A 26,430-nucleotide genomic window follows, 5' to 3' on the forward strand; every position below is an offset into this window, starting at 1 on the left:
ATTTTTTTTTGCAATTGGGCAAAAAACCCTGAAAAAAAGGTAATAACAATGCCCACGGGTGCTCCCGCTATGTTAATTAATTCAGGATATACAAGCTAATTAAAATTAAACGTTTACGTGTTTAATGCGTTTAGTAGGTAGGTTACCGTTAAATGTTTCTGAACGTGGCAGTTAGTAGTAGACAATATATGTGTAGTCTAGTCTCTATGGCTTGCTTACTTCACACTTGTCATTTTTTGTCAGTCAGTTTGTGCAAATTGTGGATTTGTGATTGTGGATTTGTAAGTTCGTTATAAGTGAATATAAGAATATTTGCATACAAGAAAATATAACTATTGTGATAGTGTTTATGGCGTGAAATTCAAAACAGTATGTATCTTTGATTAGAAAATTATCTAGCTAAAATTAAATTGTTTTCAATAAACACAGGTGTCAACTTTTGCCTCTACTTTCACTTTTAAAAATATACAAAATCACTGTACACAACATGTGGTATACGTAATCATATTATATTGTAAACTTCACATTTCAGTTGAAAGTTTACATTTATCTTAATATGACGATACAATATGTCTATTTTTAGGTCGCCAAAATATAGCCACCAACCTGTTGTAACCGGGTGTTCGCTAGAATTTGAAGCTTATAAACACTCATTAATTTATGAAATAACTTCTATTTTTGGCTATATGCATATGCTTTAATTTTGTATTGTAGCTGTCCTATACAAGTTAATATTACAAGTGACCAGACATTACATACTTATAACGAAAATTAAGAATTTTAGATGGATTTATAGACTGAGATATTTTATTATTATTAACAACTATATTACAACAGCTTTTCTTTTAAATTTTAATCATAATGTAAACAATACAATAGTATTTTCAGGAAGGAATTGCGACTTGCTATTTGCTAGAGTCCCCATTAATTGTTCTATACAGGTAAACTCATGTCTGCAGCAATTGCACTTATAAAAGTTAAACTATTAACTGTTACTTATTATGGTTGATGTTCATAGTCTTGTCTTACGACATATTAGCTTGTGATAATTCTATAGATATTAAAAATGTTTTCAGTGTATAATAATCTATGTTACAGATTATAAATATAATTTTGGAAGTCGAGATTCCCTTCAGAATATTTTATTTTCTTTTGTAAATATGAATATTTACTGTTGTATTACAATATGTTTGCAATAATAGTATTTATGCACATAACAACAGATATATCTGCTAAAAGTCGAGAAAAGAGCGTTCTCATTCCTTAAAGGCCATTAATGTACCTGTGAGCCCTCTGGTGTTGCACATGTCCATGGGCGGTAGTAGTTACTTTCCATCAGTTTCCCTCTTTCATAAAAAAAACTACATTAATTGTATAAATATGAGAAGTCGAAGTTTACTTATAGAGCCAAGTTTTGATAATTTTATACTGGATATTTAATTTTATGTTACTAAAACAATGGATATGGCAATAATAAGATTCATTGTTCTGATTAGTTGACATTGTTATTTCATTTGAGAAAAAGGGTAACTACTGACTTTCTTGTTAATTATTGTCAGTAGAACTTAGATATTTATGTTAATTCTGTAACTTAACAAATATAGCATTTTTTGGCTTAAAGAGTTGGTATAGTGAATGATTATGCATGTTGTTGGGATAAAAAATGTTTGGGATAAAAAAAGCCATGTTTTCTTGCTCAAACTATGCAAGGTTTATCCATATATGAATTACATATATGAATCACATTACTGTTACCAAATGTGTAAGAAAAGAAAATACTGTTCTAAAACTAAATTACAATACATAAATATACACATACATCTATTTAAAAGTTATATATGACGAAAATAAAGAACGTAATATACTAATATTGTAAAGACAAAAGTGTTAGGTTTTTAGAGATCTGTTCAAAAAATACTTACTGTACTTTCAGATAATAATCGCTTAAAGTTTAAAATATAATTAATTATTGCCTATACAAACGTATAGTATATCTAGACAAGATATTGACAATGAGTAAATGTCCAAGTATATCTGTTCAGTATATGTAGTTCAGTATAATATATGCTGTTCTTAAACAAGACAAGGCAGAAGGCAGGCAGTAGTCTTAAAAGTAAACACTACTTTTAAGTATAAACAATAATTTTAATTGTAGCCCAATGAATATTTTCTCACAACAAATTATTATAGAAAGTGGGAATTTGAAATTTCTTTCTAGACATAAAACTTACATATTTTTACATTTGCAATTTTGCAAAGAGTAACTATATCAAGTTTTTATATACAGCTCAATAATATAAGGTATTTTAAAGCAAATTTATATCTTATTTAATACAAATAAATATTAATTATCGTGCTAATAAACTGACATCCAATATGTTTAAACTATGTTCATCAATACTTAAAATTAACATTAATTTAATAAAGTATAATTCCATGGCTTCTATCTCATTTAATGTTTATTTATTAACAATCTTGCTTATAAATGTTGCATAGTTATATAAACAATGCTGTATCTATTTCTTCTATCACTAATGACAGATACAGCGAAATCTGTGGTTAACTAAAGAGTAGTACGCATTATTGGCGACGTAAAGGTCACAAACACCCTTGAACCTTTACAATTGCGTCGCGAGATAGCAGTACTGAGCGTTTTCTATCGACTGTATCACGGCGAGTGCTCTGAGGAATTATTCTCTCTAATTCCTGCTTCCCCCTTCCTTCTTAAGTCCACGCGAGCTGGTTCTCGATGTCACCGCCTAACTGTGACATCAATTCCATCGCGCACAAAGAAATTTGGCAACTCCTTTCTTTGTCGTACTACCAAAAAATGGAATTCCTTACCAGCTCATGTGTTCCCCTCCTCTTACAACCCGGGTTCCTTCAAACGAGGCTTGAAGAGGCATCTTGCGGGCCGGCAAGGCGGTGATGGCTAGTACAGCACATTCTTCCCGACTGTACTGGCCCTCGTCGCGTTTGGACTCTACTATCACTTACCATCAGGTGGAGTAGAGTCATTTGCCATCCCGGACATATAAAAAAAAAAAATTAAAGAGCCACTAAGTTAGGCCAAATAAGTACAAAATGATGAAGATGTCTTCTGTGGCCCATTCTCAAGGGATATTAGCCATCTGTGCATAATATGATGATATTGTGTACGCAAATACAAGTGCACTCTCTATATAAAGTGATTTCTTTGATCTGACTTACTCCGATTAGACAAATCTGACACAAATAGAAAGAGTTCAGACACTGGACCAGCAACTTTACATGCATGCGAGGCTTTCATTGAGAATTTCTCGGCAGAAAAACCTAAAATTTTTTTTAATTAAATGATGTGATCCAGTATATGGTCTTATAAGCTAGACATGCACTGTTACAATGATGATATGCCATAGATATATTTTTTAATTTACCAAACAAGTGGTATATTGGTTATGAAATAGTGGGGTTTGATTAAAGAGGGGTCTTGGAATTTTGCCTACCAATTCTGCATACAATGGCAACGAAGATTATTGTCGTAATAGTTATAAAAATTATGATAGCCTCAAATACATGCAAATAATGAATGGTAGACAAATAAGAGGACATAGAAGACATGGCATAGCTAGGAATGTGGCATAGCATGTTCTTTTAGTTATGTTAGTCATTTTTATATAACCATAAATGCAAATATACTAGGCGTAATTAACAATTAATGATGTAAATTTCCATGAAAAAATATACAATACTCATCATCATGATGTGTACTTTTTAAAAAGTAATTAATTAATAGCATTGAATATTTATATATTTATATATTCTCCTCAAAAGGGAGAAGAGGCCTTAGCCCAGCAGTGGGACATTAACAGGCTGTTACTGTTTTTTTTTTTTATTGAATATTTTCTATTAATTTACAATAACTTTTTATATAATATATTCTTGGTTTTGTGTCTGCACTATAGACACTTTTATTAATTAGTTGTATAAAAAATATATTTTATAAAAATACATCCATATAATTAATAAATTAATCCCACTATAGTGCCCTGCTATATTTCTGTTAAAGAAAAGAATTTGGACACACTACCTGGATTTGGATTTGCACCATGCTTCTCGTCACCATGGTGGACATATGTGTCATAAAGTATACTGACAAAGTTTCCTCAAAGATGCTTTTCTTTAAAGCGCTATTACATTTCAACCGTCATTTTTTCTTTAAACGGTCAACTTAAATATTCGTATTCTGAGAAACTAAAAGACTGAACATATTGAAAAATAAAGAACAGTTATTAGTATACATCATAGCGGCCTCAATTTTCTTAATTTGGGTTTAGCTAGTTATAAAAAGACAAAATTCCTAAGAAAGTTTTACATAAAATGCGCGAAGGCACTTTTTTGAGTTCGTAGATTGAATTACAGTACTGGCCAATTTGAATGGAAAAAATTTAATACTATAGTTTAAATAATGATTTAGTCCATAGCGGCCTGCAAGTTTTAATATGTGTATTAATTAATTATAAAAGAAAGCACATTCAAACGCAAAAAAATATTAAAAACGCTCCCAAATATTTGTGAATTTCTCCTTAATAAATAATAATTATTAAGAAAAAATTATACCAAAATTAACGATACTTCATAAAGTTTTTTTTAAATTATTTAAAAGAAATATGTAATTAAAAGCCTCTAAAAAAAATATAATAACAACTTTTAAAATGCTACAAAATTACACGCGTAGGGGGTTCAAATTCAGCACAGCGCGATCGCTTCTAGAGGTAGCCGTGCTACCTTTGCCGAATTTTTGGACGCCACACCACGCCAAACTATAGTGTGAACTGTACCTATTGTAGACAATTTATAAAAGATCTATAATTATGTTTTTTAATAAATAAATGTGAGCAAAATCAAGCAAAATGATTAATTTTAATTATAAAAATACTTAGCTAACATTCTTAAAAATACAAAAAGCAAACATATAAAGCTAATAACCACATTAGAACTAATAGCACTACGGTTTACGAGCCGCACAAAAGTCCCAGGTTCGAATCTTGGGCTTTTGTCACAAATCCTAGCATAATCTTTATGTTCAATTGGAGGGGTATAAAAAAATATTATTAGTAAATTCATTAAAATGTTTTTGAGATGTCTGCCAGCCTTCCCTAATTATTGAATTGCTTATCTGAATAAACAATTTTTTGAGAAAAAAGTAAAACAATAAACGAAATAATAGAAAACTATCAACTATACAAACAAAAAAACAAAGACAAAGATGTGTCGTAAACTCAAGAGCCCGATCGAGTCGTCGTCGTGCGTAAATACCTAATTTTAACAAAAGTAATTTTGTGATAGCTTAACTTTTTTTTATAACATAGATTACTCGGTATGTTTTATAATGTTTTGAAATTACCAAGTAGAGAGCCTCCAATATTTTAATTCTAAAATTAGAGTAATTTATTGTATGTGTATTTTTTAAATGATATGCCTATAAATATTTGTATACATACAAATTTAAGTATAAACAATAATACTTTTTTTTTCTGTTTATCATATGAGCTGCCATTCCTATGACTATTTGAATTAGAAAGTTAGACATTCTTTAGAATTTTATTTCATTACATATTATAGTATATCATAGTCGCCTTTATTTAATAACAATGACGTAGATTGTCATATTAGTATTATTATAATGTAAAAAAAGCAACTGTGTTAGTAGAGAGTATCCTTACAGTAAGCCGAGATGGCCCAGTGGTAAGAGCGCGTGAACCTTAACCGATGATCGTGGGTTCACACCCGGAGAAGTACCACTGAATTTTCATGTGCTTAATTTGTGATTATAATTCATCTCGTGCTTGATCTGTCTAATTTCACTGAAATTCTGCCACACGTCCACCAACCCGCATTGGAGCAGTGTGGTGGAACAAACTTCAAAAACCATCTCCTTGAAAAGGGAGGAGGCCTTAGAATATCCTTAATAAAAAATTAAAAAAGTATGATGGCAGTTATAACTTAGAGACTAAAAATGTTTTATTTATTTCCTAAATTTTAAATTAAACTATAGTTATATTTTTTTTTACTTTTTGTAATTACAGGTAAATTTACTATTTCCCGATTCTATTGAAAATCTTTAGTGGGATTCTTAATCATGATTAATCATTGTGTATATAGTATTATGTTGAACTTTAACTTGGTATTACATCAGCCAAGTTACAGGTGCAAGTACTCTCACGCGTGAATCAATTAGATTGTTGAATAATTTACTAAGATTGTGGAGCCAATGTCATCATAGAACCTTGAACTTATTTTCGCCAAATGTTGAATGTAGCAATGAATAAAATAAATGCGACTTGAGAATATACATATAGGATTACAGTTGGTAAGCCGTGCGACACCACCGTGTTTTCCCGCGCTGAAGGAAACTCTCTTAAGTAAATAAAACTTAATTGTCCTGGTTAAAACCTGCTACAATTTAGATGTTACATATGTTACAGTTATTTCAATACTATAAAAACACCTTTTCGCGTCCGTCTAATTGCTTGGTAACTGCAAGAAGTAGTTTGACTTTGATGCGGATTTAGATATTTTGATTTTTGGATATTTTAGAATATTTTGTAACTTATTCAATGTGAATGCATTCCAAAATTTTATTTGAGTATATAAAAAAACACTAAGCAAGTCCCAGAACTAGTAACCATTTTTATATTAAAAAAAAAAACGGGGAAAAATAAACCGTAAGATAAGTTAAATTTATATACGAGTATCACGCATTATTAATCCATATCCATATAAGATATATTACAACATATTTGAATGAATTGAATCGCTTATGAAATTATGCGCGATTGAGAATGACTGTACAAAGTGACAGATCAGCTTTAAAATACTACCAGCATTTAGTACCTATTTAGTACTAATCAGTTCCTTTGTTTAACTATTTGGTAACTAAATTTTTAACAATAAAATTAAATTTTAAAATGGCCTGTCATGACCGGCCATCTTCCGGCCATTTCTAATTTCCGCTCAAAGGCTCCGTATAGTGCAATTGTTTTTATACAGTAATTTAGTACCTATTTAGTACCTAAACATAAATTTTTATTAGATTAGTGATCTAATAAAAATAAAGATTATATTAGTGAAATAAAAAAATATAAAGGTGCATACATAAAGGCGTATCTACTGTGTGTACTATTTATGTATATATTACTGAAGTCCCCACGTTTATTCTTCCCATATGTTTATGATATTATCATATAAAGTTATCGGCAAGTGATCCAAAATCGATTTCGATAATATTTTTATCTAACTAACGTAACTTTACCTGTAAACATATAACTATATAAACATTTTTTTTTTAAATAGCGATGTTAATGTTTTGTGATATTATTTTTGACTTTTTGATTTTACGCATTTGCGGGAACTAATTCTTCGATATGTCGTAAGAAAAAGGGAATACGTAGACATGACTACCCAAAAACCTAATATTTAACGAACCGCGGATAGCTCCTTACATAATACTGTTGGAAAATTCTATATAAACTCTAAGAAGATAAATCTTATTAAAATTTCAACATAAATAGTTCTGAATGATTTAAACCTATGTTATTCTTCCAATTAGCATAGGGTAACACAATCGCTATTGCTTAGAGCAGCGCGCGTTACCCTCGTTTTCCTTATTATCGGTGATTAGAAACGTAGGTATAGTTAAAAGAGTTCAAATTATCAAACATCATTAGTACTCAGTACAAGTATAAAGCTATTTTAAAGCGCTTTTTAATTCTGCTCGTAGTAGTTGAATTAAGATTAATGAATGTTATTAAACTGTGTTAATAAAGACAGCGGTCAGTTGAGAGTACCTTTCTTTTAAGATGTTTATCACATCTGTCCTCTTCTCCATTTAATTTAATGTTCTTAAGCAATATAGCAATCACACCTATTGTAAATTTAATTGTTTTTTGGTACCAAAACCCTGTAAACAAATTTTGAATTGAATATTATCGTATACATGATGTAGTTTTCATGAAGTGATTGATTTCTGATGTTAAGTCTAAAATAGTTTTGTGTGGTTCAATTCGATATAATAAACCGATACAATGCCACCATGCGGAATCGAAGAATTATTATTACATTAATAATTATCGATTTTTGAGATGAAAGAACATTTTATTCTGATTGTAATTGTATTGTGTTTCATCTAAATCATGTTTTTTTATCAAAGGTATATATATATATTATATATATAAAGTAGGGCATATGGGCCACCTGATGGTAAGTGGTCACCAAACGCCCTTAGACATTGGCTTTGTAAGAAATGTCAACCATCGCTTACATAGCCAATGCGCCACCAACCTTGGGAACTAAGATTTTATGTCCTTTGTGCCTGTAATTACACTGGCTCACTCACCCTTCAAACCGGAACACAACAATATCAAGTATTGCTGTTTTGCTGTAGAATTTCTGATGAGTGGGTGGTATCTACCCAGACGAGCTTGCACAAAGCCCTACCACCAGTATTTGATAATTTATTCTATTTACTGAGCCATCTCGGCTTTTTTTCAGTTTCATTATTATTTCACACACGAAAAAAAAATTATATTAGCACACATACAATATTAATTTTTGAGAGATTCCAATATTTTCCAAACAAAGTTTCTGACGACTGTACTAAGTATGTCGTGAGGTAATTTCTATCAGTATTTCGGGCACTTAAAACGGAAAAGAATTTAAAGAGGACTTGTAATTAAAAATACTTGTAATAAAGTCAGTTTATGTCACATGTAATGTTGACAGGTACATATTTTGGACTTTTAATGATACCATATTTAAAAATAGCCTGTTAAAAATATATTGTTTTTAACGGCAATTTTACAATTATTATGATAAAAATGTAACAAAAAAAAAATGATTGTAGATCAAAACAAAGAAGCACTTTAAAAAGTTGAAAAGTTCTTATGTATCATTCATTTGTATAAAACAATGTCTATGTGACCAGGACGTTTATAAGGATCGTTATATAGGTAAGAAGTTGAAGAAACACATTCTTAATTTCTACGGTCTTCTGGTCTGCCCCTCGTTTTCTACGTTGCTCCTCTAATGCGAATTGGTGGATGCACCTAATTACAGGATTTAAACACATTTAGGTTTCCTTAGGAAGTTTTCCTTCACCTGTCATCGCGAGACGAATCTTAAATACAAATTAAGCCTATGAAAACTTATTGGTACCCTCCCGGTTTTGAAGTTTCAGCCCAGAATCTTCGATTAAGTTCTAAGATCGATCTTTATAAGTCCTTAGAAAATAAAACGTGTTTTACGATGACATGGGTATTGTAAATTTTAATTTATAGTTTAAATAACTGTTATTGTTGTATGGTTACAAAAAAACGATGTATAGTAATACAGAACATATTTAGTCGATATACGATATTTATGATTAAGAGGATCGTGAAAAAATGAAAATGAAAAATGTTTATTAAACAAAAACAAAGAAAAACTTCAAAATTTTTGAATTTTAATCGTTGGCGACCTACACTACATCAGGTAATCCTGTATCGTGGGTACTCATTTAGCATTTACCAATATATGGTTTGAGTTATCGTTCGGTTTTATCGTATTAAAAAGTTTAAATTTCATATTGTGTATCTATAAAAATAAAATAATAGACTTCATTATATACGCTCTGATGAAATGGTATAAACAATTAGGAAACAGCCTAAATATATTAGCCTAAAGTACAAAAAGTCGCGAGCAGTCTGCGAGTCGTACGTTTCTGAATTTACTGGTGGTAGGGCTTTGTGCAAGCTCGTCTGGGTAGGTACCACCCACTCATCAGATATTCTACCGCAAAACAGCAATACTTGATATTGTTGTGTTCCGGTTTGAAGGGTGAGTGAGCCAGTGTAATTACAGGCACAAGGGACATAAAATCTTAGTTCCCAAGGTTGGTGGCGCATTGGATATGTAAGCGATGGTTGACATTTCTTACAATGCTAATGTCTAAGAGCGTTGGTGACCACTTACCATCAGGTGGCCCATATGCTCGTCCGCCTTCCTATTCTATAAAAAAAAAAAAAAAAAGAATCCTTATTGCTTTCTATATAATATAGATATGTTCATGTGACTGAGTAAAACCCATCTGCTATATAATATTTCTGCTATATATGTATTATTGCGTAAGTAAATACGCAATGCGTAAGTAGCATTAATATTATGCAAGTATTACACATAACCCGTATCCGCTTTGACTTTTCTCGGGTACGATACGATGTTTGGCAATATTAGATTTTAGTGAGTAATTAAATATATAGTCGATTTCAATATAATTTTCAGACGTAAACTCACATTATATACACTTTTCTCATAAGCAGTTTGTTATAATCAACGAATTACGCTACAAAATGACGTAGACGCTGATGTAAACTAGGCAATTTAACATTTATGGGACAACGCCCAAATGTTGTGACCATTGGTCATTTCACCTGATTATAACTTTCTTTCCTACGAGGGCATTACCTGTAAAAATATACACTTGCAAAGATTTTGCTTTGTATTCGACAAAATATTTCGACACAATTTCAGAACTACTAAGGTTTGTAAATGCCAAGGTAAAATAGGACGGCCAAAGCGCCGTGGTGCGCGATCGTGTGCAAATAAAGCAAAGAGCTTGAAGTTATTAAGGTTTTTCAGTTATCAGTAGTGAGGGAAGGTAGGGCTTTTGTTGCTTTAGTCGAAATGTCAGGAGTGGCCCGTGACGTCATCGTGCGGTAAAATGGCGCGACATTTCACGGTGCCGACACACCCTAGTCCACCCTAATCTCTGTCATGACAGGGTTGCCCAAATCTACCCCCAAAGCACCCGCTGAGGATCGACCTAATTCTTTTATGTTTGCCATTATTCTGGATTTAACGATTTCACTGCCGCTAAATGGCAAATCCATCTATGTTCATTGATTTACAATATTATTTAAGTAATTATTGTTTTATTTAAACAGAAATAAGTAGCTAATAACTCTAAAAACACTTTAAACAACAATTTTATATAAATCTAGTCACGCGATTTTCTACGTTTAATTAATGCAGTGTGAAATATGTAGTACGAATTTGATGGCGCAAAACTGTAATACTGTTGACTTTGAAAGCCAAACTCATCATGACAACATCTATCTGCTACTTTGCATACATATATATAGCGCTCTGCAGCATTACACAAACTTTGATGATAATACATTGAATTAATATACAAATGTATTATAAAAGGAATACTTGTAATTTGGACTTTGCGTGATTGTATGTGTTTACTTCTTATTTGTTTAATATTTTTAAATTCTTGGGTGTGCTGGAAAACATCGCTTCATCTATGTTGCATGATTGCATGTATAATAGCATGCTATTTATACGTAGTTCTCTTTGGGCAATTTTAATCTTTTTTATTATTGGTACGTATAATTAAGTGTTAAACAAAACTATTAACATTTCAAACTTTAATTGATACATTAAATATTGACGAAAATTGCTTTAATTGTACTACTCAATTAAAACTAAGAAAAATGATTAAAATACGTTGATATGTAATGATATATATAATGTCAGTCTAAGTAAACAAAATTACGGCCATGAAATAGAATAAGTTAGAGAATTATGTCAACTTATATTCTAAGATAATCACAATGGGCCCAATATGCCAGATCAAAGACATCGCAGATCATTCATCTACTTGCATAGCAACATCAGGTCAGTTTTATCGCATACGGCGTTATGTCACCGGTCACCGATTTAAATATTCACATTTTTAAATAATATTCTTAAATTTGTTTTACATGTTATGTATGGAATAAAGTATATTATAAAATTGGAAACGTAATCGAAGACAAAATATATATACAGATTACAGATATTATAAAACATTGTATGTGGGGTTTTCACAAATAAACAACTTTGACATTGAATTGATGCAATATTATTGGCTAGAATCGAGATCTTGAAGATCTATGGTATTCATTATGGATTCGAAAAAATGGCGATTACGTCTTCCAAAAAACTTGATTGACATTTTATTATAAAAAAATAAATATTGATTTCCCATTTTCTCTTCTTTTGACCGGCATCAAAAGAATGAATAATAATAATAATAATATCCTGGGACTTTATTCACACACGGCCACCTGATTCCAAATTAAGCAGAGCTTGTGCTATGGAAACCAGACAACTGATATATTACATATACTACTTTTCTTTTGTAAATACATACTTAGGTTAATAGGTTGATTTAGCGAGTGATATAACTGAATTTGTATACACCGTTACAAATCGAGGAACTTAAAAAAAGACTTGAAAAGAATATGTAGTAATTATTTATTTATTAAAGGTCACGAAATGATCACATAGGTTTATACGTATTTGGACAAACATCTTAAAAAGTAATAGCGTTTATATGATATATACATCGATTAAATACTCATATCGCTAAGGAAACACTAGGTATAAATTTTATATCTACTAAAATTAATGGTACAATTATCTACGGTATCGTCATAGCACCTACGTAAATGCTTGAATATTATAGGTATGTTATAAAATTCACAAACAAATTCAAACGAAACTTAACTTTTATCAGATAAATAAAATTGATGATAGACAAATGGTCTATACGAAACTGTAACAATTACTTAAAAATACAGAATAGACTTGAAACTATTTTGGTATTTGTATCTGTTCAGGTTAATACCACGCAGACCCTAAATCAAGCTAATTCTATAAATTAATGTAGTAATGTTGACTTACTTATACAAACCATATCATTATCAATAACTGAAAATAAAAATCATGTTATATATGATGTTGATTTATTAAACGAACATACACCCTATGTTTATTTTGAAAGTATATAAGTTATTATTTTATGAAAATGTTATGTCAATCGTTTTAACAGTTTTGTGTGAATCTAAATAAATTAAATATATATATATATATATATATATACATATATATATAGGTGTGACTATACTTATAATAAATAAATATTATAAGAGAATTAACAATAAGTATAAAAGGCATGATATTTTTTGGACATGTTATACCTATATACTCGAGAAGGAAAAATAAGATAATAATATGATGGTAGACACGAACAATCATATAAAATCTAAATTACAATATACAATATGCATATATCGTTAATTAAATTGATTTATAATGTAAAAGCAAGTACGTAAATACTATAAAAGTTAAACTAACAAACAGAAAAATGGTCAGTTTTTTTTATGTTAATCAAAAAATGAAGAAAGAGTTTTCGGCGGTAATGACAAAGAACATTAACATGACAGCTCGAATTCAGTCGTATCTATTGATCCAAAACTACGAATAAATGGCTACGGGCGGTATTCATAAATAAATTTCATGTCATGTATTGACAGGCATGAAATCTGATGGGCTGTTAAAACAGACGACTCAACCAAGTCCCATTACTCTATCAGTGTGCCGTTTTTCCTCTGATTTTGTTATCGGTATAGCCCTATTATCGTCGAAATGACCGCATCGTCGAAGCGGTACCGCGCCTTATACAATCAAGTAGCAAGGAATACGCATCTAATGTAGCTGAAAGTAGAACGAAAATGTGTGTCATACTTTTTCTGATTTCTACATACGTATTATACCATTGATTATTTTTAATAAAAATTATACTTTGGTCTTACAAATATAAACAGTATAGAATTGTGAACGAGCATGTTTTAATGTGAAAAAACTATAGTCTGCCTACAATCCTTGTCATTCGTATGACCATTTGTTTCTTGAGCTTTTATTTATACAAACATTTTTTCGACGAGAATGCTTATATTAGGAGATTATGACCCTGCGTCACGGTAGCATGCGAAAGCGATCCCGTGGCACTCCTCGCTAAGACGGAAAGGGTACCGCTGGTTTTTTAGTGGGTATACGATGTACGGGGCGCACTCGGCGCCCTGGACACCGGCGAGCCCCATATTTCCCCCCACTGTTCCCGTGGTGGTTGCGCCGCAAACCTTGGTAACTAAATTGTTATGTCCCTTGTACCTATAGTTACACTGTTAAGATAGAGATTAATGAAAGAGAAAGGGCACAGTCCACCGACTCCAAATAAATGGGATGCGGGATACAATATTGTAACTACAACGCATAGTAAACAAAAAATAACTGGTTTAAATTAAGTAATTTCCGTCATTAGTTACAAATTACCTTATTTGAATAACATTAATCCAATTATACTTTTAATAATTTTATATAACGATTATAAATAGTTAGGTTTTCATTAAACCTCTTTATATTCAAATCACGTCGGAGGTCGACAATAAAGATGGATCAGAGTGAATTTGTCCTTTAACTGGTGACTATGTTCGCGTAGAGTAAGTACTTGATAGTTTATTGCATTCGTTTTCGTGATCGCAGTGTTAAGTATGTCTATTATGAATAAATATGTTTTAGAACATTGTAAAAAATCTACGGTGTAGATGTAGATAATCTGTACTAGAGAACTTATTTCAAAACGTTGTTTTAATTTTTGTTCCTAGTTTAAGGCACTTACAGAATCTTTTGTGACTAATACTTATTGTTGACAACAAAAAAAGTTACCCATTTTCCTTTCGTGTATACTCAGCTTTAGTTGTGAATCATCATTATACTTTAATATTCAAGTTGACAATGTTATCCAATAATAAAAACTATATAAGTTTTTAAAAAACTTTTTATTTCAACTCTTGCCAGCTTACGCAGCTATATCATTATATAAGTATATAATAAAGATCATGTAAAAAATGATAATGAGTCATCCATGGGTATATATAAAAATCGCGTACATTCGTTGTCGTGGGTTTTTGGCAAAAGGACAAATTTTGTAATGTGAGCTTCAATTGAACGTCGCTACGTATACGATACGCATACATCGTAAAACTGTTAATCATCTAAAAATGCTCAGATTGTTGTTCGGGGCATACGGCCCGGGAATGAAGTCATGGCCATCGCGTTGTTTATAATAAATTGTGACCTGTGTGAATTTCAAACTGAGTCGGGAAGATGAGCTAGCGAAATATTTACTTTGTCGATTTTCATAAACATTTTTCGTGTAAAAAGTTATCATCTTACAGAGTTTGTTAAGTACTTCATTACACCAAAACGACAGCTCTCAAAGGAGTAGAGGTTGTTCGCTTAGTTTTTATTTTAATGCTGTGGAGATTTAGATTAACGAGTATTTTCTTTCGCCATATGTTCGCCACCGATTGGCACTGGAGTATCGTGGTGGAATAAACTCCTAAAATATATATATAATAAGAATTTGCCTTTCCACAGGTTACAATTGCTTTATTTATTATCATACTATTATTATAAAGGAATCCAATATATTTTTATTCGATTACACGGAAAAATGACTATTTGGTTTGGTATTGACTCTACGATGTTGCAAAAAAATTATAATTTAAATAAGTTTTGTAACTGAATTAGAATATTTTCTGGCGAATCTTAAACTAGGAATATAAAATAGCGAATCTTCTTGTCAAGAGATTTTTAGGAATAAAACCTTGTGCCTAGGCGACCGAGATTCGCTTGGCTCAAATAATATTAGTTACATTTTTTGTAATGAAACATTGCGTTTTTTCAGGAAATACACATATGTAGATAAATTTATAAAAAACCCATATTCAAATAAAAAGAAATAAGTCAAATCGTTGTTACAGCCGATTACACGAAATAAATTTATTTGATTACAAATTAATATTATAAGATTTCATTGAAACGCTCATCTATTAAAATTATAAGTTTCGACCCATAACCTAACACAGTAAAAAATGCCTTTGGACTTTGAATTTAACACAAATTGATATGTAGGGTGAGATGGTTGTTTTTACCACATGTGTTCTTTAATTTAAACACCAGCAAGTCTAAGTGGGTTAGTTAGTGAATATTTTGTTTGAGTGACGCAGAGATTAGAAACAAGTTTGACCAATACCTGTTACAAAGCTGGCTAAGTTTGTCAGTATTAGAATAAAGCTTCTGTCCCTTTAATTTTACGTTACAAAAGTATAATAAAACAAAATCAGTTTGTAATCTCCATTTATTTAAGCCTATAAACTGTGTTTTTATTTTTTAATTTAAAATTAGAATAATATAACATAATTTGAAATCAATTATACCTACTTTTATAAGAATATTTTGAATACGATTACCTACTAGTTCAGAAAGATAAAATAGTTTAAAGGAAAATATAATCATTGGTTTCAAGTACACATTCGAAGCTATACTTGGCACGTATGAGCTGTTGAACCATCTAACTAAGCATTAAACAATGTTAAATATGTTGATGACGTAAGGCTTTCCGTTAGAACCAAGCATTATCTTGTTCAATTATTAAGGTTAAAATAATAAAAAAACGATTTATTAAGCCTTGCCTTGTTATGATAATCGTATAATTTTCTATTTTTAATTAAATCGCAAATGATTGTTGTATTAAATAATAATATTGTTAGTTATGTACCAAGTGCTCGTTATATCGCGCAATCGAACCTTACTCGACAAAGTGCATTCGACAATTATTGTCGAAGCCATTTCGAATATCGCTTTCGTTTAAATTATTACAATATAATACTTCAAGTAATTCTATAAACGATATCGACTTTGTCTAGGCCCATAGTTATATTTTATATTTTCGCAAAACCGAGTACTCCGCTGAGTTATTCGGTTTTTAGTAATTGGTCAGTGATAACCAATTTTAGATTTATACCGTACCGTAACAGCCTATGAATATCCCACTGCTGGGCTAAAGGTCCCTCTCCCTTTTTTTTTTGAGGAGAAGGTTTATTCCACCACGCTGCTCCAGTGCGGGTTGGTGGAATACACGTGCGGCAGAATTTCAGACACATGCAGGTTTCCTCATGATGTTTTCCTTCACCGTAAAGTACGAGATGAATTATAATCACATATTAAGCACATGAAAATTCAGTGGTGCTTGCCCGGGTTTGAACCCAAGATCATCGGTTAAGATTCACGCGTTATTACCACTAGGCCATCTCGGCTCTCGATTTAGATTTATAACTAATGCTATTTCAGAATATTTTCCAAATATTTTAAGTATCGCCATAAAAATCATAAAACAAAAACTACCAGATGGCGTTAATCGTTTACAAGGCACTTTGACCGTTTTATTCGGGTGAACATAAGCTGTGCGAAAATTACCCACTATGCCGAGTAGTCAATAGAAAAATAGTACAAGGCTCAAAACAAAAATAATTGTAAATATTAGATGCAATTAATTAAATATTAATTTAAATTAAGTGAATAATGTTAAGCAAACAAAAACTTTTTAAAATATAAAGTCATATTTTATGTTGTAGGAAAAATTAATGAATATTAATGAATATTTTTGCGTGATTATATTTAAACCTCTCGTGGCGTAAAATTGTGTCGAATGACTGTATGAAATGAGTTTTCAGTCCGGCAAAAATATAACCAAATAAAAGTTGGTCTGATTAATCAACTAACGATTATTAATATTCATATTTGCAACTGATTTGGAACATTTAAACTGGAAGGAACTGATATTTTTTTAATAATTCCTTACTTAATTGCAGTAGTTTAAATTGTTGTAGTAATATTTAATTCATCTGTATTGTCTGTTATGACTTGTTACTTTGTGTCGGTGTACAATTTGCGCAAGAGTCATACATTCCGCGTACTCGTAGTACGTATGTACGCGACTTGCACTCGGCAAACTGTCATCGTCGATACGTATGTTTGATTTCCGCTTGTAGCTAACTTAAGTTGTTGGTTTGTTTAGTTTTACTATTTGCAGGATACAAATCTATCATTTATGTGATCTTATCATTGGGTTTAATTGAAATTGAAGACATAAGATTTTATTTTATAAGGAATATATATATTATTACTAAACTTAATTAATTACTAAATCATAAATAATAACCGACGTTATAATAAACGTTAAAGGTACTTAATATAAATTTTGTGTTAATTCAGTTTGTTTGAAGAATTTTCCTTATTTATTTTTCAATGATAAAAATATGGAAATTTTATAGTATGTATGTTGCTATTATTTATTTACAATGAATATATATATTTAAACAAGTATTTATATATATATACATATATATATATATATATATATATGATATAGCATACAATTATGTACTGTTAGTTTTATATAAAGCTACCGCAAGTGAAAAAATCCAAAAGATATTTTACAATAACATTACTACGCTACATTTTATTACATAATTGGTAAAGTAGTTTTAAAATAAATTTTCGGAATACGTCTGGCATGAGAAACAGTGAAACATAATAACAGAAAAAAGGAAGGAAACTTAAGAAAAAGAGGTATACGTCTGTATAGAACTCCTACTCACCTTGGGGCTTGCTGTGTTACGTACGCAGAAATATATACTCAACTCTATCAAAACAGTTTGTCTACCGCAGCGCCGCGAGTCGCACGCCCGCAGTCAGCGCGCTGCGGACTTTGTTCATTTATCCGAAAATTCATATCAAACCGAAACGATATTAGTGCCTTGAATGTGATTTTACTTATAGCTCCACAGAATATATCCATAATTTGAAGGTAAAATTGACTAATAGTTCGCCTGAGGTCTAAATATCTTAGAATGTGACTTGTCATTTAATTTAGGTTAGCGTCAATACTTATTATTTTTTGACGACAATTAAATGCTATATGGCAAACACGGTTAACAGTCAATTTATTTTATCACGTTTCAAATATGAGTCTACATGTCTTCGGATAAAATTACTTTTACAATTGTATGTATTCTCCTTTTTTAAAGCACGATTTTTTTTTAGTGATTTATGACACGGATCAAAAATATGATAGTCCTAAATTATAACTGATAATTAATGAAAACGTAGTAAATTTTCTTTTTTGTTTTTTTTTTTTTTTGTATTTTCAAACAAGATTGTTATATGTATTCTAAGTTCAGTTCAGTAATTATCAAATATTTTAAAATACACAGATAGCTAATGACTATGATATCTGAACAAAGCTGAGTGTTTTTGTATTGCACTTAATAAATTACAATTACATTATCATAATCGATTTATTTACTATTCAACAACATAAACATAAATACAGCATACGTAATACGCAAACATTTTTTTCTGTAAATCCTTTTACCGCCGTCGTCGTATGTTTAGGTAGAGGCCTTGACCGACAAACATTAAAATACTTTTTATATTGCCAATCCTAAACAAAAGAAGGCATATAATTATGTATAAATCTATTAATTGTTTGTACTTTTATCATAAAAGACAAGATTGCATTTGTATATTTTTAAATATCTTTTTAAATAGCAAGTGCAAACACGCGATTTTTGCTCGCGTTAAAGTATGTAAAAATAAAAAATCATAACGGAAGGAAAACGACACTTTTTATCCTATAGAATAATAACCACGTTATAAAAGAGGAATTTCGGAGGAAAATCCCGCAAATCTAGACAAGCGGTAGCGTGTCAAGCCCAGTTCGAGCCAAGTAACAGAAATTTGGAGCTACTTCTGACCCCCTCATAACTCAAAAAACTATTTCACATAAACATGTCAAATCGGCTACAATATATTATCCTAAGATTTATATCTTTAATGAAGAAATTATATTTTGTTATAAAATATTTTATGTTGTTATAAATACATTTCAGGACTAACCATTGAACTTGGCACCCATTTAGATCTCTCTTCTTTTGTTATTGAAGTCAACAACCAAGGGATATCATAATATTGAACTTGGCTCTCATTTCACATTTACGTTTTTGATGGGATGGTTTTTAATGATTTCAATTTTATTCAACGAATTTTGATGAAATATAGACTAAACAGTACCTTAAAATATTCGCTAATAATAATCTAATAATCCAATTATTTACAAATACAATATATTTTGATGACCGGGGGGGGGGGGGGGGGGGGGAACATACAGACAAAACATTAAATAATGTTTTTTATTGTTTTGGTAATATTTAAATATCGTATTCATTTAGAAAACCCGTTATTTTGGAATTACTTTAGACAGCTACTTCAAATACCTTTATTCGTATAGAGTATTAATTATCTAGCTCGTTTCGTGTCTGCACGGTTAACACAAAAACATATGCTTATATCAAAGATGCCAATTTTGATATTTCTGTTAAGCTTAAAATTGTCTAACAATATCTCTGACTATAGGAAGTAACCTCAATATGCAGTAAAAGTAAGTAAGTAAGTAACAGCCTGTAAATGTCCCACTGCTGTGCTAAGGCCTTCTCTCCCTTTTTGAGGAGAAGGTTGGTCCAGTGGTAAGATGCAGTAAAATATAAACATATTCGTTAATCGATCGGTGAACTTCGGTTGTTGAGCGTGTTCCTACAATATTATGAAATAATACGCAGAACGAAGTCGAGACTAAATAATAAAAAATCAAATTTAACACAGTCTACTTAATTCCGAAGCATAAGATATTATAATAGAAGTAAATGAGTGCTAGTTCATGTAATGAAAGGCAGAACTAAGAATAGGTCTAGTCTAGACTCATATTATTATTACATTTCATTGTAATTTCTATTGTCCTTTGTCTACAATAAAACATTATTCTATGGTTTGTTTTAAATGATTAACATCTGATTGTTACGATTGTATTGAATTTGTTAATTACTTTAAAGCAATTATCTAATATATAATATTAAAAGATCTCAAATAATTCAATTTTTCACCTATAATTAAAGCTTTAAATTAATTAAAAGACAAAATGAAAACAATAGTTTAACTGTAAGTCCACGAATTTATATTTGCAAGTTATTGTGATTTGTTAGATTGATTGATGTTAAAATCTTATAGAAGTTTTATTTAAAAAAACGATAATATCGTTTAAACAGTGACACCCGCCGCGTATTCGCATAATGAACACTATATTAAATGTTAATTTATTAATTAAATTTGATTTGTTTTTTTTTTTAAATTATATCATAATTGAATTGAAGTGAAAGAAGAAAAGATTAGTCGATATTCATCTTATGCAGTTTTTATCACTATATGATCATTAGTCACGAGAATCTAATGATACATAGAGAAAGTTAATCGTATGAATCGTATCCAAAAAAACAAATGACGAGCAAAAGTGTCACTTCGTTTAGTGGTGATTTCTGCCCATAGAAAAATATCACTCATTTTTTACATTGTCAATATCAACCATGAAATTTGAGATGTATTGACTGTAATTATGATTTCGGTTAAGGCGGCCAATATCATAGAATACGCATTATGGTTTAGAAGTGTGCATAAGCACAGGTGCGCTCCCTATTCCCTCACTTTCTTAATCTGATGGCAATCCAACACGACCGAATAGTGTTCAAGCGCCGGACCAAGGGCTGTACGTGTTTTCCGTGTGTAAACTCTAACAACTTCCCAACTTCGGGCTGCTACTGAGAATTTCTTGAATAAACGTCCTAATAACTTTTAACTGACCTCGGGGCCTTAGACCAATCATTTCACCGTCTCATTCGGTATTACAAGTGGGACACGGCTTAGTATTAGTACAGTGTCGGTTTTGGCGAACCTTTTTTGAGTGACTCTTCAGAGACGAGTCTATCACATTCAATGCGTACCACTAGCATTATCTTGCAGAATCATCAATTTAAACAGCTTGTGTAACACATACTCCTTTTAACATTGTTTAAACTATTATTTCGCAAAATTTTATATATATTTAGCCAATCTTATTAAGTAAAAGGCGAAGTAATTGTACGAAGTTTAATAATTTGATTAGATATTACCGTACCGTAACAGCCTGTGAATGTCCCACTGCTGGGCTAAAGGCCTCCTCTCCTCTTTTTGAGGAGAAGGTTTAGAGCTTATTTCACCACGCTGCTCCAGTGCGGGTTGGTAGAATTCACATGTGGCGGAATTTCAGTGAAATTAGACACATGCAGGTTTCCTCACGATGTTTTCCTTCACCGTAAAGCACGAGATGAATTATAATCACAAATTAAGCACATGAAAATTCAGTGGTGCTTGCCCGGGTTTGAACCCACGATCATCGGTTAAGATTCACGCGTTCTTACCACTAGACCATCTCGGCTTCGGATTAGATATTAATATTTATCAATTTTTTTACAAGCGCCGAACTTGCTCCAGTCGATAAACTAGCCAACACGATTAAGACTTGCATAATGTAATGTTTTCAACATTGGAAATTCGAACTAGAGTAATCGAGTCTAAGTGAAAAGTTCATTGAAAAATTTAACATCACATCAAAACTAGAATTTCAAATTCATTTTAAATTTCTTAATCAAATTCTTCATCTGGAACTCATATAACTTATTTTCTTTTGATCAATAAAATATTTCATATTAAAGATAATAAGGAAAATATACATGATATAGCAACCTCGATTGATTATTTATTGTTATTATAATGACATTACGAGGAATATAAAGATTAGCCCCACAACGATGCCACTCAATAGATAACATAACTTTGTTTTAATTATTCTATTAGTATGTAATAAAATATATTTACATACATATACTTTTCTATTAATATATTTTAAAACTTTCTTGTCCACGGAGGTATTATTGAATAAAAACTGACTAAATTTAAATTATAGTAGATTATATACATAATCTAATCGTTGACCAATAAAAGATAATATATAAGAACCGTTCCTAAATTCTTGTATCGTTTTATTTGATAATTATTTTTATGTTGAACGTAATTGTTCATAAAAGAGCAACATTAGACAATGATTGAACTCATTCTATTTATCGAGTCAAGTAATTTTTCTTGGTGGTAGAGTTTTGTGCAAAGCTGCCTGGGTAGGTTACTAAACACTTAGTATTGTTGTGTTCCGGTTTGAAAGGCGAGTGAGGCAGTGTAATTACAGGTAAAGGGACATAACTTTTTGCTTTCCAGGGTTGGTGGCGCATTGGCGATATAAGGAATGGTAAATATATCCTACAGCGCCAACGTCTAATGGCGTATTGACCACTTACCCATCCATACCCATCCGCCAGTCTGTCTATTAATTAAATAAATATACTATACTAAATTGAGGAGAAGAATTGAGGAAAATAAGCTCCAAACCTTCTCCTCAAAAAGAGGAGAGGAGACCTTTAGCCCAGCAGTGGGACATTCACAGGCTGTTACGGTTACTATACTAAATAGTGGTTGGTTTACCGTACATTAATATTTATTGTGCAAATACAATTTAGTGGAGAAAAACACACTTACCTCATTATCCCTTAAAGCAAAAAACGCCAGCATATCATTATCAAGGTTGCATTGCGTCGGATGTTATACATGACGTAATGACACGTTAGTTAATTATCTAGAATTCTAGGTTATACCGTATGTTCTAATAAATTTGAAACACGAGGTACATTTCGATGGCTCAATATTTTTATGTTAAATGCATTTTAAATTGAAAATTAATATTGTTGTGGATGCAATCGATCGAACGAATCAATAGAAGTTCCTACTTATTTATTAATATTTTATATTACCGTTTTCAAGTTTGTCCTCGAAGAATTATTTTAAACATTATTGTAACTTTTTTATTTGTTTCATTCATAGCAATATGGTATGGATAGTTTGTATGTCATTCGACTTATATCAGTAATTATCATTCCGATATGAAAAACACACATAGCCCTTTTATTGCACACGGTTAAATATCTATTATATAGATATATAGTCTATATAGCTTTACTCGGAACAGTAACCATTAATATCAAACATTTTGGCAAACTGTAGGCAAGTACTTATCAGTCCTCATCTGTATGAAACGAGCCTGCTTGCATAATCCAAATTTAAAGCTGGTGCAACAGCAGGGCACGGCTGTGCCCGTTGCAATATAAAATTCTAGAACGAACGATTAACTTTTTTACCAATAAATATTACAGACTCATTACTGAAAATATGTCATCCATGTATTCAATTCTTTTTGAGGAATTGGTTCATTTTGTATATATTAAATGTTTTTTTATCAATTGAACATTTAATAATTAATTTGCATGAATAATACATACATAAGAAGCCTATATATATATATATATATATTTATCGGCATATAAATAGCGAGAGAAAACATTTTAGTACTTTTTGTTCTGTTTATTAACGGATTTTATTTTCGTTTTGTTTCGCATTGACGGGCTTTATTATAATAAAAAAAAATTATAATTTGGAAATAAGTGTAGAAAGATAATGTTATGCTAATTAATTTATGCTAATTAATATATTTTTCGCAAATTTTCAATAATTATAATGCTTGAATTTCGACCACAGAACGAACACTAGTAAAATTAAATGTTTGTTTCTATGTTAGTGTCATATGAGTTCTTAAATCATTAATCTGATTCATTTAAAACTTTGTACATGTGCTGTTAACACTTAGGAAGGTTTCTGGTACATTACCATCAATGTACTACACGGGTGGAGAGAGAATCGTACAGGATATTTAATTGTTAACAAAAAAAAAAAATTCAACACGTACTCGACACTGGCTGGTACTAAATATATACAATGACAATTTAATTACGTTAACATAATTTAATTTTGCTTTAATCTCATTTATAGTTTTAAAGTTATCACAACAAATGTGCGGTACGCCATCAACTCGAACCAGGATGGTGGGTTTATAGATTTAATTGCTTATTTTGTGTTACGTTGTGGTTTACAATGATAAATCCAATGCCGTGTTTTACTTATTGAGGTTTTGCAATGATTATAACATACAATAGACACAATAAACAAGGATTCTACGTTGCAAGGTCAAGCCGCTAATCGTTAACACATGAGTCGATAAAATAGCTTCTAAAGAACATACTCATAATATTGATATTACACGTTTCCGTCTGTAAATATTTGATGTCATTAAAATCCCATAAAAATATTTACGACAGCAGACAATTTCTCTTTTGACACTTACTAAGAATAATTAAATAGATCGCATAATCAAAACATCGAATTGATAAAAGTAGCATGAAAATTCAGTAAAAAATAATTTTCATTGAAATTTTTAATAGCATCGCGAACTAGAAACAGATTGCAGTTCATTTGAGCCTCGATATATGATGTCACCGTGAAATATAGAGGATCCTTGTTCCGCATCAATTAGACTAATTTGTGATACCGATGTACGTTATAATATAAATGAGATCAATTATTTTGATACTGTGAGATGTTTTTATTTATTGAATATAAAATAAACTCGGTATTTAAACGAATAACCAATTTATTGTATCCATTTACTTTTACCGACTTCCTATTATAATTTATTAATTTATGCATCACAACAATGAATGTTACTCGACATTCAATGATAATCCGAAAATACAGAAAGACATTCAGATGAATCGTGATTGCTTTGTATGCAGTATTTATACATTTTGGTTGAATATTGTTTAGATGTATACAACATTTTGTCAAGAAAAATTTTAAATGTAACAGTGAGTATTTGACGTATTCAAAAGAACGATACAATCGTACTTATTTAATTTATAATAATGTTACTTTCTAATTTTACGAACTCTAATATTTAATGTTATAAGCTAAAAATATGGCCTCTATTTCTGAAATATACTTGTATCGATTTAAATAAGCTAAACTTGTAAAAACATAGACAAACACACTTGTTCCACATAAATGTATAATAATAAAATTTGTTTTGACTTTAGTTTTATGTTCTTGTCAGCTTAATTTAGTTGGTGATAGGGTTTTGTACAAAACCTGTACCCTGTGTTGGCACCATACACTCATCAGATACCCTACCTGTTCCAGTTTTAAGGGACATAATTTTTTCGCATACCCAAGGTTAGTTTTTACTTGTGGTAGGGCTTTGTGCAAGCTCGTCTGGGTAGGTACCACCCACTCATCAGATATTCTACCGCAAAACAGCAATACTTGATATTGTTGTGTTCCGGTTTGAAGGGTGAGTGAGCCAGTGTAATTACAGGCACAAGGGACATAAAATCTTAGTTCCCAAGGTTGGTGGCGCATTGGCTATAAGCGATGGTTGACATTTCTTACAATGCCAATGTCTAAGGGCGTTTGGTGACCACTTACCATCAGGTGGCCCATATGCTCGTCCACCTTCCTATTCTATAAAAAAAAAAATAGTGGCGCATTGGTGATATAAGGAATGTTTAATATTTCTAACAGCCCCAATGTCTATAGGCCATGGTGGCAGCTTACCATGAGGTGGCCCATATTCCTAATCACGCCTACCGATTTTATATACAAAAAAAGATATTTTACTTAGCGTAAATTCTTATGTCTTTTTAATGTATGCCATGATTTGACGATATATGACGAGCTAGTTAAATCACGACGTGGATTAAGCCCTGTGATTATATTGACGCTGTAAAGACTCGCATAAAATACGTCAGTCGTCACCTGTGTGCTAAGGTATAAAACTTAACCAGACGTAAAGTGCTATCACCAACGTAAAAGGTC

At 31.0% G+C, this 26,430-nt stretch overlaps 2 protein-coding genes across 3 annotated transcripts in view; one reads left to right on the top strand and one right to left on the bottom strand.

Annotated features, from left to right (window-relative positions):
• LOC126773166 (cytochrome c oxidase assembly protein COX16 homolog, mitochondrial) overlaps window positions 1-26,430 on the bottom strand; it is a 141,071-nt gene that overhangs the window by 78,575 nt on the left and 36,066 nt on the right. The window lies entirely within an intron of this gene.
• The window catches only part of LOC126773157 (probable phospholipid-transporting ATPase IM), a 65,318-nt gene continuing 39,116 nt past the window's right edge, over window positions 229-26,430 (top strand). Inside the window, exon 1 of one of the 2 annotated variants that reach the window (XM_050493797.1) lies at window positions 229-369. The gene's annotated coding sequence lies outside the window, so the exon portion shown is untranslated. Of the gene's footprint in view, window positions 370-18,422; window positions 18,563-26,430 lie in introns of those variants that run through there. The other variant, XM_050493796.1, reaches the window with a different exon arrangement.

This window comes from Nymphalis io, chromosome 14, assembly GCF_905147045.1.
Source record: "Nymphalis io chromosome 14, ilAglIoxx1.1, whole genome shotgun sequence".
NCBI classification, from domain to species: domain Eukaryota; kingdom Metazoa; phylum Arthropoda; class Insecta; order Lepidoptera; family Nymphalidae; genus Nymphalis; species Nymphalis io.